We start from the raw sequence: 15,120 nt of genomic DNA on the forward strand, positions 1-15,120 counted from the left end.
TTTGATAATTTCGATAATTTCGATATATCATGCAGCCCTAATTTGTGTGCTGGATTTAAGAGGTTGACTCAGCAGAATAATTATAATGATATATATAACCCAGCAATATAACCCAGCCTGGTCTAATTTACAATTAGTACAATGATTAATGCTAAAATGTAAAATTTTTAAAAATTAAAACGATTAAAACTAAAAATTGCTACAGGTTTACAACTAAAAATATAAAATATTAAAGAATCTTATATATCATTAAGATATTTGTACAATGCATTTTTATCATTTTATCGATAAACGATTTAGATTTTTAGACCCCTTAACCTACTCCCTAAATATGCAGGAAAATTACCATTTTAGTAACAATATAGCATTAAAAAAAAAAAAAAAAAAAAAAATATATATATATATATATATATATATTATAGTCGCTAATCCCACTCATACCTCTAAACCTAACCGTAAGTGTTTCTTTAAATTATGTACAGATAAAGAAAAACATGGCAGATAGATAAATGCATCACAATAATGTATTTATTGCAAAAATGTCAAAAGCAGTACCAAAAGAAATCCAAATGACGATGCGTTGCATTTGCAATCCTCTCTGTTGGAATACAATGGTTTTGTGTGAGGTACAGAGCAGAATTTTAGCTGTTAGTCACTGAAAACTATGATGTATATCTGGATTCATCTGTAAGTCTGTAAAGTTTTAGATGCCATCAATACATCAATATTGTAAGTTTAAATGCTGTAAATACATCAGTATTATACATTTAGATGCTGTAAAATACATCAGTGTTTTAAGTTTAGATGCTTTAAATATGTCAGTATTGTACATTAAGATCCTGTAAGTACATCAGTATTGTACGTTTAAATGTTTAGATGCTATAAATACATCAGTATTGTACATAAGTAAATGTACGTTTTGTAGAAGCGCATTTTACGTAAAATACATTTGAATTCTCATGAGATCACGTTGTATAACTACTTATAAATATGTAGCAAAATGAGTGAAACAACATGTCTGCCTTATTTTTCTAAACATTACATTTTTACAGTGTGAGTTGGCATAAATGTGTCTTCCCAGCATTCACTAATCCTTTATTCCTCTACTGTGCACTCATTTCCTCCAAGGGCAGCCAGTAGATTCTAATTGGGTTTATATTCATTGGTCTTGTTTTAAAAATGTAAGAGCTGCCATAGTCATTTTGAAAGACGAAAATGAAGGTGACAGTGTCAAGACACCAATTTAAAGTGAACAGCTGAACAAATAACTTGACGATGCAACAAAGTCGCATGGCCTGAGGCTCCTCTAATAAATGCTTTGTTTACAGTTGATCACATCCTGCAGTAGACTCATTGTCTATGTAAAGAGATTCATATTTACAGCTGATTTTCTGTAGTAGGTTGTTGTAATCAGTTGTACACGTGTGCTATATGCTATTTTAAAGACCCTCTTGGTATGAACATTTGTTCAAGGATGAACTGATTTAGCTATTTCTTATTTTAAACAGATAGATACAGAATCCTCAGATGCGGCCTCATAAAATGTATGTCAATCAGGTGAGTTTATGAAGGGGAAACTTTTCAGGCAAGAAAATGCTGGTGAGGCAATTTATGATGCTGACAAGTATAAAAGCACTGATGATGAAACAGAGTCACTAATCATCATGGTTGTGTGTGTGTGAGGGATGGTTATATGTGGATATGTGTGTATGTGAATTGAAGTGTGAGATTTGTCATTTATGTTGTTAGTGGGTGGTAAAGAGATCTTATGATGTTATGCTGTTTAAAAAAGTTGTTCCAATCATTACCAACCCCACATGGAATGCAGATAACGTAAGAATGGTCACGATAGAATACTATGCACTATGCATCTATGTATATTTGTATGAGTGTTTGATGGGGTGGGGTATGGCGTATGTATAGATGGATAGTATTCTCTAATGCCCCTATCTGCATCCAGTGTATGATTGAGATGTGTGTGATGATGAGATGGAGATGGAACAACAGTTTAATATTCACATTTATGCATTTGTCAGATGCTTTTATCTAAAACAACCTGCATTCAAGATGCAGAAGTGGCATTGACTGAGTGCCTGAAAACTGCTGGTGCAGTTTACTAGCACTTGTATTAAGCCATAGTCAGCACTCTTGTTTGAATTATAACCAAACACCAATTCTAACAGCCAAGATAAGGTTCACACTTAATAACAGATCTGTTTACGGATTTTGACAAGCTGGTGTGAAACAGGCATGTGCAGCCCTCAGATACATGGGTAATGGGGATGAAATGGTATTCAAATAATTTGTTTTGTTACAATGTAAATATTAGTAACATTACAAAAAAAAAAAAAAAACACCACAGGAAACAACTTTCCCCCATTGTTCTGCTCCCAGGAGTTCTGGAGAGAGGACGGGGTTCGTCTACTACTAGTGGCCCCATTCTAGCCGGGCCGAGTATGGTTTATCTGACATAATTTCCCTCCTCGATGGCTCTCCATGGGAGATTCCTGTCAGGAGGGTACAATCTTTCACCCTCGCCCGGAGCTGTGGAAGCTGTGGGTGTGGCCTCTGAGGGGGCATAACTCGTATCTTTTGGTTTCTCAACCAAGGTTGTTGGTTTGAATGTCTCCACACCTTTTCAGACCGATGAGCTTTGTAAAAATTAACGTGTTTCAGAAAGACAGGGCATAGAAGAGAAACAAAAATGTACAGTATGTGGAAAATATTTAGTTTTTTGAACCTTTAATGTTCTTTTTGAAACATCATATGAACCCTTTAAGCGTGCGTGTGAATACCATAGACTGTATAAAACATGGACGTAGTGTCCGTGACGTCACCCTCAGATTTCTGAAAAGCGTATTTGAAGCACAAAGTTGACGGAGCCGGCCATCGCCATCTTGGCAGCGTGTCACCGTGGGTCACTCCCGGATTATCGAAAATGGCCAAAAAGGCGGGAGCTGGTTGCTGAAGCCACGCCCACCTAGCTTGACGGCGGTGACAGCAGCAGCAATCCACCTGTGACTCAAGTGACCACACCCTTAATTATGCAGAACTTTAAGGCTTAATATAATTTAAATGGATGAGTTATAAAAAAAAATTCATCCCCCTTGCAGCTGTCATTAATGGCAAAATTAGCTATATAGACCAAAATAATTTTTTGAACCAGGCTGTAAAATTTTTTTTCCTGCTGTAAAGTTGGGCATTTTAACATGGGGAGTCTATATGACTGACTCCCTTTTGCAGCCAGCCTCAAGTGGCCAATTGATGAATTGCCGTTTTAATTACTTCCTTGTTGGCTTCACGAGAGAAAGTGAATCTTTAAGTTAAACTGCTTCAAGAATCTTCCTACTGGGAAATGTCATTTAGCTTTTCAGCTGCAAAACTTTTAATTTTTAATTTTAATTCAATTTAAATTTTGAGACTATGAGACTATGAACCATTATGTGAAAAAAATCCACCAGTTTTAAGATGAGTATAGATGAGAATATTGGACTTTGCTGAAACTTACATGCTGCACAGTGCCATTATTAAACTTTTAATTATGCTGTGAGTGTAAGATGCTCCTCAGACGACCACATAAATAAGGAAGTGTGTACACATTTTTTTTGTGTGTGTGTGTGTGTGTGTGTACTGTATATACTTATTTAAACGTCAGTACATGCTTGTCAGTCCAGATCAGTATGTATTTGTTGTTAGTGTGGGAGGACGATTTAAGTGTCCGGCATCATGCCAACTCTTGATGTTCTTTCACTGTCTCTCTCTCTCACATTCTCTATCTATCTATCTATCTATCTATCTATCTATCTATCTATCTATCTATCTATCTATCTATCTATCTATCTATCTATCTATCTATCTCTTTAATACATTTGTGATGTTTCCTTGGAGCTCAGAGGAGGAATTGACACCTTTGATGCATTAGCAGGCAGAGCGCTCTGATACCCCAGATGAATCTCTAAAAGCCTGAGGATGAGTCTGGGGTGTATGAGTACATTATCGGTACACAGGAGGCCCTGCTCTGCGTCATGCCTCATTCACAACTCTCTTGACCTCACTAAACGTGCAATTTCACCGGCCTCAGCATTGCTGTTTTTTTCTCTAATTCTGTGCATTAGACCAACAGCTGGTCTCATCCCCACTGTTTCCAAACGTTGACACAAACCAACAAAAATTTTACTCTGTCCAGAAAACCTCAGCAGACTGGAACCTCAACAGACTGGAACGATTAAAAATGTGATGGCTACAAAAAGATGAGAAATGCAATATATACAAGCAGTGGCCCCTGTCAGCCTTTTGCATATATTTATTTGATTAGTTTATTATTTTATTTTTTCACTTGTAGAGACTGTGGAGAGACCGAACACAACTATTTTAGAAATGGGGGTGGGGGGTTGGACCTGGGTGTTCCATCATGTGACACAACAGCACTTATGTTTTATTTATTTTTTTCCCTTTTATTTGAAACATTCCCAAACGCATTAACTGAATTATCATGAAATATCTTGATTCTCACCTTTATAAATTATGCTGTTCTACAGTATAGTGGGCGATGGTCAAAGTAAACTAATGACGTAATCTAAGTAAGGGATAATGTACATCCAGCCGGTTGTTCTCTCAGAATCAACCCCGACAGGGTAATCAGGACCCCAACACGAAGTTGAGTTATTGCATGGCTCTGTGGAATACTTGATTCTGATTGGTCAGTCGTGACATATTCCGAGGTATGTTATCCCTAGATCAGTGGTTTTCAACCTGTGGGTCGCGATGGTATTGCAGGTGGGCCGCCAATTACTATTAAAAGAAATAATAATATTGTCCATATATGTAAAAATGTCTAAGTCATAACATTATAACATAATTTCATATATATAATTAAATAAGGAAAAATAAATATTAAACTGTAACTATGCCACTATTCGAGCTCGCTGATTGGTTTAAGAATAAACCGCCAATTTATCTTAGATATTTTTGCTGCATATGCTACAGAACAACAGCAGTTGTGCCAATTTTTTTTTGTTATTTTCTGTTATGTGCCAGTTCATTCAATAAAGACAACATAGCGGGGTCAGTTAATTTTTTTGCAGTGGGCCGCGCAAACATATGTGTTTGGTTGTGTGGGCCGTGAGTTGAAAAAGGTTGGGAACCACTGCCACTGCCAACTGGTAAAAGCAAATGACAGAGGCTCATCCGTGTAACAGCAGTCGGTGCTGTACTCTAACTTGAACTATTTTTTTCTCGGTGGAAGCTTTGCGTTTGTTTAGCTAATAAAATATTAAAACTTGATTCAAAATGGTGTACAGTTATTTAATTAATGTCATCCTTGTATCGCGCATCGCTCTCGTTTCATTCAAATGTGTCGTAACAAGTCAATCTTTCGTTCGTTATCTGGCTCGGCTCGGTGTTCATCTTCAGTTCTCTCTTCACAGCAGTTCAGTCAGTGTACTGTTTGACTAAATGAATTACTCCGGGATATTGGTTTGTTTGAACTCAGAGGGAGTGTCAGCTACATTAGAAAAGTTAACAGCTTAAGTCATTTGTGGATTAATGCTTATTGGAGACATGAACCGTTTCAAACGATTCAGTTTGATTTGGTGAACTGGTTCAAGAAGATCCGGTTACATCAAATGATTCATTCACAAACCGGATATCACTACACTTGAACGTGCTCACAACAGACCCGGAAGAGAAGACAATGCTGAATAAAGTCGTAGTTTTTGCTATTTTTGGACCAAAATGTATTTTCGATGCTTTAAAAAATTCTAACTGACCCTCTGATGTCACATGGACTACTTTGAAGATGTTTTTATTACCTTTCTGGACATGGACAGTATACTGTACATACGTTTTCAATGGAGGGACAGAAAGCTCTTGGACTATATTTATAATATCTTATACTGTGTTCCGAAGATGAACGGAGGTCTTTTGGGTTTGGAACGACATGAGGGTGAGTCATTAATGACATAATTTTAATTTTTCGGTGAACTAACCCTTTAAGTTGTTTTTATGAATACAGTTAATTAGATATGTTTTTGATTAAACCATTAAAATAGAATAGAGTTACATTTAAATAGAAAGCACAGAATTTAAAAAAAAAACATGCTTTTTGATTAAAATTTTATATAGCCATCCAGAAAAAAAAAAAAAACAGAATCCAGAAAAATTCAAACAGAATAATGGGATTTTGGAACTTAACTCGGGAACAATTCAAACGGATTAAAACCCAATTTCCTAGGGCACTACAAATGAAAATATCTAAAGCTATATTTTAATACTAAAAACAGTGTGTATCATATGTTTATTGTTTTAAATGGTACTCACTCATTTCTGTCACCCAAGTAGAGGATGCATGCTCTACTTTCCACACAGGCACACTTCATGGTTGGTTGAAATAATCCTCAACTGTGTAAATGTATCATTTCCTTCAATTCAGTTTATATTCGTGATAAAAAAAAGAAATTAAAAAAAAATATTTTAAAGTTTAGAAATTAAACAACCTTGCATTGTGTAGACAATTGCTTATAGGGCCCTATTCCTGTATTTTGCCTGGGGCCCCCAAATCACTAAATACGCCCCTGCTAATTATAACACTTTTGTTGTACAGAAAGAGAGCAAAGAACATTTTCACTGAAAGTCTAGTTTGAGCGCTCTCAAATTAGACATGCCTCACCTTGAATGGACATAACACCTCTGGTAAGAAACATATACTACAACCCGAATTCCGGAAAAGTTGGGACGTTTTTTAAATTTTAATAAAATGAAAACTAAAAGACTTTCAAATCACATGAGCCAATATTTTATTCACAATAGAACATAGATAACATAGCAAATGTTTCAACTGAGAAAGCTCATTTCAATTTTGATTTCTGCTACAGGTCTCAAAATAGTTGGGACGGGGCATGTTTACCATGGTATAGCATCTCCTTTTCTTTTCAAAACAGTTTGAAGACGTCTGGGCATTGAGGCTACGAGTTTTGCAGTTGGAATTTGGTCCCATTCTTGCCTTATATAGATTTCCAGCTGCTGAAGAGTTCGTGGTCGTCTTTGACGTATTTTTCGTTTAATGATGCGCCAAATGTTCTCTATAGGTGAAAGATCTGGACTGCAGGCAGGCCAGGTTAGCACCCGGACTCTTCTACGACGAAGCCATGCTGTTGTTATAGCTGCAGTATGTGGTTTTGCATTGTCCTGCTGAAATAAACAAGGCCTTCCCTGAAATAGACGTTGTTTGGAGGGAAGCATATATTGCTCTAAAACCTTTATATACCTTTCAGCATTCACAGAGCCTTCCAAAACATGCAAGCTGCCCATACCGTATGCACTTATGCACCCCCATACCATCAGAGATGCTGGCTTTTGAACTGAACGCTGATAACATGCTGGAAGGTCTCCCTCCTCTTTAGCCCGGAGGACACGGCGTCCGTGATTTCCAACAAGAATGTCAAATTTGGACTCGTCTGACCATAAAACACTATTCCACTTTGAAATAGTCCATTTTAAATGAGCCTTGGCCCACAGGACACGACGGCGCTTCTGGACCATGTTCACATATGGCTTCCTTTTTGCATGATAGAGCTTTAGTTGGCATCTGCTGATGGCACGGCGGATTGTGTTTACCGACAGTGGTTTCTGAAAGTATTCCTGGGCCCATTTAGTAATGTCATTGACACAATCATGCCGATGAGTGATGCAGTGTCGTCTGAGAGCCCGAAGACCACGGGCATCCAATAAAGGTCTCCGGCCTTGTCCCTTACGCACAGAGATTTCTCCGGTTTCTATGAATCTTTTGATGATGTTATGGACTGTAGTTGATGAGATTTGCAAAGCCTTTGCAATTTGACGTTGAGGAACATTGTTTTTAAAGTTTTCCACAATTTTTTTACGCAGTCTTTCACAGATTGGAGAGCCTCTGCCCATCTTTACTTCTGAGAGACTCTGCTTCTCTAAGACAAAGCTTTTATAGCTAATCATGTTACAGACCTGATATCAATTAACTTAATTAATCACTAGATGTTCTCCCAGCTGAATCTTTTCAAAACTGCTTGCTTTTTTAGGCATTTGTTGCCCCCGTGCCAACTTTTTTGAGACCTGTAGCAGGCATTACATTTTAAATGAGCTAATTAAGTGGATAAAAGTATAAAATTTCTCAGTTTAAACATTTGCTACGTTATCTATGTTCTATTGTGAATAAAATATTGGCTCATGTGATTTGAAATTCCTTTAGTTTTCATTTTATTAAAATTTAAAAAACGTCCCAACTTTTCCGGAATTCGGGTTGTACCATTCAAAATTTTGGGTCAGTAAAACAATATAATATAATATTTCTTTTAATAATAAATTAATACTTTTATTCAGCAATGACACATGAAATTTATAATTTTATCAAATAATCCTAAAAATCATATCTTCCACCAAAATATTGAACAGCTCTACTTTCAACCGTTCTATAATTGCAAAACTGATAATAATAAGAAATTTATTGAGTTTGAGTAATGATTTCTGAAAGATCATGTGATACTAAAGACTGGAGTAATGACTGCTGAAAATTCAGCTTTGCCATCACAGGAATACATTGTATTTTACAATAAATTAAAATTGGAAATAGCTATTTTAAAGTGTAATAATGTTTCATTATATTATTGTTTTTACTTTTTCCCAAATCTTTAAAAAAACATTTGAAACATTTAAAAATCTTACCAACCCCAAACTTTTGAATGGTACTGTATGTATGTTTCCTAATTGAGTTGAAAAACATATACTGTAACTATGCCATGGGCGGCAGTTATTATTCAGAAATATTTGACCACTAAACGCTACGATTGATCTCTATATTACTAAATTTCTCCTCGGCTGTCAATGCAGATTGAGCTGATAGAGTGATTCAGGAGGGAAAGGTCATCAAGGTTTGATATGCTGAAAGCAGCTCGAGCTTTAGTGCTTTGCTTCAGGCCTCTATGCTCTATGTCCTTCAAGAGGATATAACACTCAAAGCAGGTATCAATTCATGTCATTAGAATGAAACCTCTACTGCCTATTCTAATGGTCAAGAAACTCTGAAAGGTTTTATATAAGGTTTTAGGTCTGCAGTTGTCATGATACCAAAATATCAATGTCCTATCGATGAAATTCCACAGTTATTGATATGATACTGTGATGAGTGGGGCGGGGCCGAGGGACCTGGGAACAGGAGCAAGGCCGGTGGAGTAATTGGAGATGAGCGACACCTGCGACACTCGCCGGTCTCGAGTCCCACGGAGGAGATAGAGGGATATAAAACCGGAGCGACGACAGTGAAGGACGAGAGAGGACCAGGCCTGGACTTTATTTTGTATTTTGATTTTTATTTGTGTGCGTCAGTTGTCCGTGAGGGGCTGATTCGCTGTTTTGTCTTTATTTTGATCATTAAAGTTTCCGTTGATTGTCCGCCGGTTCCCGCCTCCTTCTTCCCGATGATTACGAAGGTTTTATCATGACAGATACATTGATATAAAGCAAGGTTAACTGAACACTTACAGGTGAGGTATTATTAATATTATGAATATTAATAAAGTAAAACACTGGTATGTATTTTTATGATTCTCCTTATGATTTCACGCAGTTATTCAAGTAAGCAAGGGCTGACATTTTTAACGAAGAGCATTAAGTGGTTTTCTCATCCTTCTTGTCAGTATTTGGTTGATTAATTTTAATTAAACATAAAAGACTTTTATTGGATTTGCAGTTGCAAGTTGAATCTAATGTAATCACATTTGATTTTCTTGTCTCAACTGGTAACATTACCATGAGACATAACCATGTTCACAATAATATCTCTGCAACAACAACAAAGAAATTGACCAAGAAGTTCATTTGATTGCTCACAGACAACTGCTCATCAGTCAAACCGAACTGAGCACTTCGTTGACAAAATGACTGGTTTGGTTACTTTTCTTCATATTAGTATTGGCTTTGTACCAAAGTATTTTTGCCATCTCTACTTTGGAGTATTGTATTGTACAAGAAAAGAGGCGCATCAGTGTTGAATGAGGAAGACTGAAGTTATCTCAATGGAAATCCAGTAAGACAGGCTGGCTGTTTTATATCAGTATGGACAAATACCCTTGATGACAGTTCCTTTGCACAGCCATAAAAATTGGTGCCGAGAGTGAAGCAGCGATAAATAACAGGAAGCTAAAGAAATGAGCATGTTCTTTGTGCTTGTTTTCAACATTTGTTTATATCAGAACCAGAACGGGGAGACGCTATGTCTGAAAAGATGACAGCAAACGGATAAGTTTTAGACAGCAGGGCTCTGACTGCTATTTAGTATTTCGACATCATGTCAATCAATTTACGGTGGCTTATGTGAGGGATGTGTCCATGGACCAGCGGTGAGCTGTTTATCTCTGATTAGGAGGCTTCAGCTGTCACTAGTTTGGTCGGAATGGCTTTCATGACAGGCTGAGGAAGACAAACACTGTCATGAATCTGGCGTGTTTGTCAGTCATGTGAGAAATTGGCATCAGAGCAACAAGATAAAACATTTTATCCTTCCATCCATTTTCTCTGAAACTCACACCTTCATCCAGCATATACAACCACCCACTCTATGTTTTTTCTCCTCTGCACATCACTAATGTAGCACAGGTTTATTTTTAAGTCAAGGCGTAAAATGAAAATAGCAATGCAATTAATACATAGATCTTGTGGAACACAACAGACGAAGATGGAATGGTGACAGCCTCAGTCACCATTACTTATTTTTCTATACAATGAATGTGAATAGTGACAAAGACTGTTTTTCTGCCAAACAACAGAAGGATGACATAAAGGTTTGGAAAGACATGACTGAAAGTTAAAATATACTCTACATATCAAAAACCAACATCGTTATTTGAAGAAAAATATGACACAAATTAGATTATGGCCACAATTATTGCTTCTCAAGGGGTGTTTACACCACACTATTTTCAAGTTCAACTAAAAGCATTTAATATGTTTTGATCATTCATTTACTCAACAACAAAGGGTCGAAAAACTCAAACTTTTGAAAACAGGTTTCAAAATGTTTTTGAAAACGCTTACTGTTATTGTCATAGTGTTTCTGTTATGTATTATGTCACATAGTGTTTCTTTAAAAGTTAAGTAAAAGTAAAAAAAAAAAACTGTTTTTAGTACAATCTTTGTCGTGTGAACGTACCCCCAGGGTGTTTTGCAATCACACAGACAATTAAAGACATATTTTATATAATCATATACACACATTAGTTATCAGGAGAATAATCAGTGCCACCTAGAGCTGTGAATCCTTCCTCATTTAATTAAGCTTTTTTTTTTTTTTTTTTACTCGCTCTTACTCACATAAAATTCACGTCATCTTCACTCTGCTTTCTGGTCTGCTCAAATCCTCAGCCTCAAAGGTGATTACACTTTTGAAATACACCTCCACGTTTATTATACACCACAAAAGCAATTGCTTGTAAGGAAGACATATAAGTAGAGATTGATTGGATAAAAAGAGTTTATGCTAGGTCGTAAACTTGATTATTACTCAAATTTTTATTTTTAATTTATTTGACCTTTATTTAACCAGGAAAATCTCTCTGAGATTAAAATCTCTTTCACAGGAGAGTCCTGACCAAGAATGGACAGCAGTTACAGTCACAACTTACAAATTGAAACAACAAATGTACAATTTAAAACACTTAAAAACAATTACAAATCAATAAGTCTTCTTCGAGTGACCGAATAATAGATTTAAAATGTTCCATAGGCAACAGAGTTTGTAATTTAAATTTCGTTTGGAGTAAATTCCATTCAAATGGAGCTGCGTACATAAAAGCCCTTTTTCCCAGTTCAGTTCTCACAAATAGGACAGAGAGAGTAAAACAATTATCAGACCGGAGGGAATATTTCCCAACACTTTTCTTTTGAATTAGACAACCTAGATATGAAGGCAACAACCCCAGAATAGTTTTATAAATGATTAAGTAACAATAAATTTTCCTTCTAATAGACAAAGATGGCCAGGATACTCTATTATACAATATACAATGATAAGTTAAAGGTTTACTATCTGATATAAATCTTAAAGCGCTGTGATTAACAGCATCCAAAAAAGAAAGAAGTTGAGAAGAAGCAAATTGATAAACCACATCACCATAATCGAGTACAGGCAAGAAAGTAGCAGAAACTAACCTCTTTCTTACATTAAATGCAAAACAGAACTTATTTCTAAAATAAAATCCAAGCTTTATTTTTAATTGTTTCATTAAATTAGTTATATGAGACCCAAAAGATAATTTATCATCGATAGTGATACCAAGATATTTATATTCTTTCACTAACTCAATCACATTACCTTGCAAAGTCTGAAGAGGAATAAGATTGTCTACCGCCTTTTTCGAGCTTGAGAATAACATGATTTTAGTTTTATCAGCATTCAGAACAAGTTTTAGTGTATGAAGCCAAGACTGAAAAACATCAAATGCCGCTTGAAGTTTAATCAAGGCTTGGTGTTTTGAAGGTGCACCACAATAAATAACAGTGTCATCTGCATAAAAATGAAAATTAACGTCTTGATTACTATGGTCAATACTGTTTATGTAGATAGTAAATAAAAGAGGCCCTAACACGGATCCTTGAGGAACTCCTTTAACAATCTCCAGGTTTTAACTTAATTAAATGATAATTACTTAAAAATCTGACTGTCCATAGTGACATATTGAGATGTAAACAATAGTGAGCAGTAGGAGGCCACAGACGGTAGTAAACCTAATATAAATGTGAGGTGTTGCTCCAGCAAGTCAGATCTGTCAGTACCAGCTTAGAGTGTTATTCTGTGTGATTTTCAGATGTAAGCACCAAAGCCTCTTTTTGAGTGAGAGACACTGATATGAATTACCCCTGATGATCTGTCTATGGTATTTGGAAGCAAACTCTGATTGTGATTATCTGTTTGGTAACAGATGTTTGGACATAGTGCCCATTAAAACACAGAGGTGTACTGTAGGTATCAGCACTTTCAGCAGCTGTGAGCAGCTCAACTGGTGACTTTTGACAAAAAATTCAGATATGGTAGTGAACAGTAGGGAAAAAATAAATGCAAATAATAAAATGTAACTGCTGTTCATAGATAGCAAAAAGCTTTTTAACTTTGAAAGTGGTGGAGAAAACACTTAATAAGCCAATCTCATGTTTTTATAGTATTTATAGAATTTAATATTTAGTTCCAAAGACAAGCCTTTTGGGTACATGGTAACATATTTTACATTTAAATGGTTAATTTTTATGACTTGTGTCTTGCATATTGTAGGGCGTATGCAATTCATAGCTATTGTAATAAATTGAAATATTTAATATTTTAAGACATTTTTATTTACTTCAATATAATAAGCAATTTGTGCACAGTAATAATAAATGTTTAATCTTAAGTAAATTTTTGTTTACTTTTGTACAGTACATTAAGCAATTAATTGGTAATATTGTTAAAATAAATGTTTATTTTAAATATGTTTTAGTACAAATAATTTTAGTATGTGTTGGGTTGCAGCTTTATGTCTGATGTAAAATCTAAAAGTTAGTGTTAGTATGCTGTTGCTGTTAGTATGTCAGTTGATTTCTTTTGCATATATGGACAACCCAGTCTATTATTTCTTGTATTATTCATGCTGATGATCACTTCATAATAATGTGTTAAATTACAGACCTAAACTTTATGCTGATAAGATGTCTACTTGAGATTTCTTCCATTTTTGTCTTGTCTTGAATCAGTTACTTTTGCACAGATAAGCAGTCTGATCAGCACTATATAAAGAGTTTATTCTGCGGAGATCTAGATATACGCACACTCAAGCGTAAACATGTTCTAATACACTGCCAATCATCACTGGTCCACACATATGTATAGACACCTGTGGAAAGTTACTCTGCCCCTGGCTGACTCCTGGACTTACTGAATAGGCCAAAGAAAACAAAGAGAGAGGAGTTTTCAAAGCTTAATCAGGGGCAATAAAGACTGAGGGGGAAAAGGGAGGGTTATCGGGCGATGGTAGACAGAGGTGCCGAAATGGAGAACATTACTCCTCATTTGCTGTTAGAGATGGAAAAAAGGGGCACTATAGTTGTCAGCGCTAGACAGGCTTTACAAAAGCACTATGATCATGTGTGTGGACTCCTTTAAAGGTCCCGTTTTTCATGCTTTTTTGAAGCTTTGATTGTGTTTACAGTGTTAAATTAAATGAAGGCAATGTATTCTTAAAGAACCATCTGGCCACAAGGCCTGTCAGGGCTCCTGAAAGCAAAACATTGTTAGCAATGAATCAGAATAGACCATTTTAACACATGATATAAAATACACTTTTACAGATTGTGCACCATAAACTATGCCATTTTATCCCAGCTTTTAGACCATGGTTAGACAGTGCTGGGTCATAGATCATTATCAAACGCTTTGTGCATGACACTAATCATGCTCTGCTCATTCCAAAGGAGCCATCATGGGCTCCTGGGCTTACAGTGTTTCATAAGAGAGTCTCTTGTGTCCTGGACTATATAACTGGTGTGTATCATCTGTTTGTTTGCAGCTTATTTCCCAGTCTCCTAAGGGCTCTGCTTTTAGAGTAAGTGCCTCTGTTTACCGGCTGTATGTTTCGCACTTTTTTTTTGCTAGACTTTTATTTGCAGACACAGAGTGAATTATTGAACTGTTCTGTTCATTGTAATAGCTTTGTATTTGAAAAAATATGATTTAAAAAAAAAAAAAAATTGGTATGTTCAGTTGGCTGGTGGAATAAGTTAAGATTGTTATTTCTACCAGAAAGACTCGGAGAAGATATTGTAACAATTCATCCATTCATGGAAGATGGCCAAGATGGCGGCGCGAACACATCGCGAGGCTCAGCGTCTTACCAGATTTCGGAAAATAGTGTTAATTTACCTGGTTATTTCATTCGTGTTCGCGCGATTCAGTTGTGCGAAGTACAGCTATAGTAAACAGTCACTTTTGGACATCAACAAACGGTGTTCCAACATAGTTTTAGATCGTCCTTTCGACTTCAGCGAACTCCCGCCGGAGCTACTGAGATCACCGCGGACAAGCGGATCACTCGTACCGACCGGAAGTGCTCGGCGTCGGCGTCGAGA

At 36.2% G+C, this 15,120-nt stretch overlaps 1 protein-coding gene across 1 annotated transcript in view; it reads left to right on the forward strand.

The window, feature by feature from the left end:
- LOC132103101 (G patch domain-containing protein 8-like) overlaps nt 1-15,120 on the forward strand; it is a 128,247-nt gene that overhangs the window by 38,504 nt on the left and 74,623 nt on the right. The window lies entirely within an intron of this gene.

Source organism: Carassius carassius, chromosome 24, assembly GCF_963082965.1.
Source record: "Carassius carassius chromosome 24, fCarCar2.1, whole genome shotgun sequence".
NCBI lineage: Eukaryota > Metazoa > Chordata > Actinopteri > Cypriniformes > Cyprinidae > Carassius > Carassius carassius.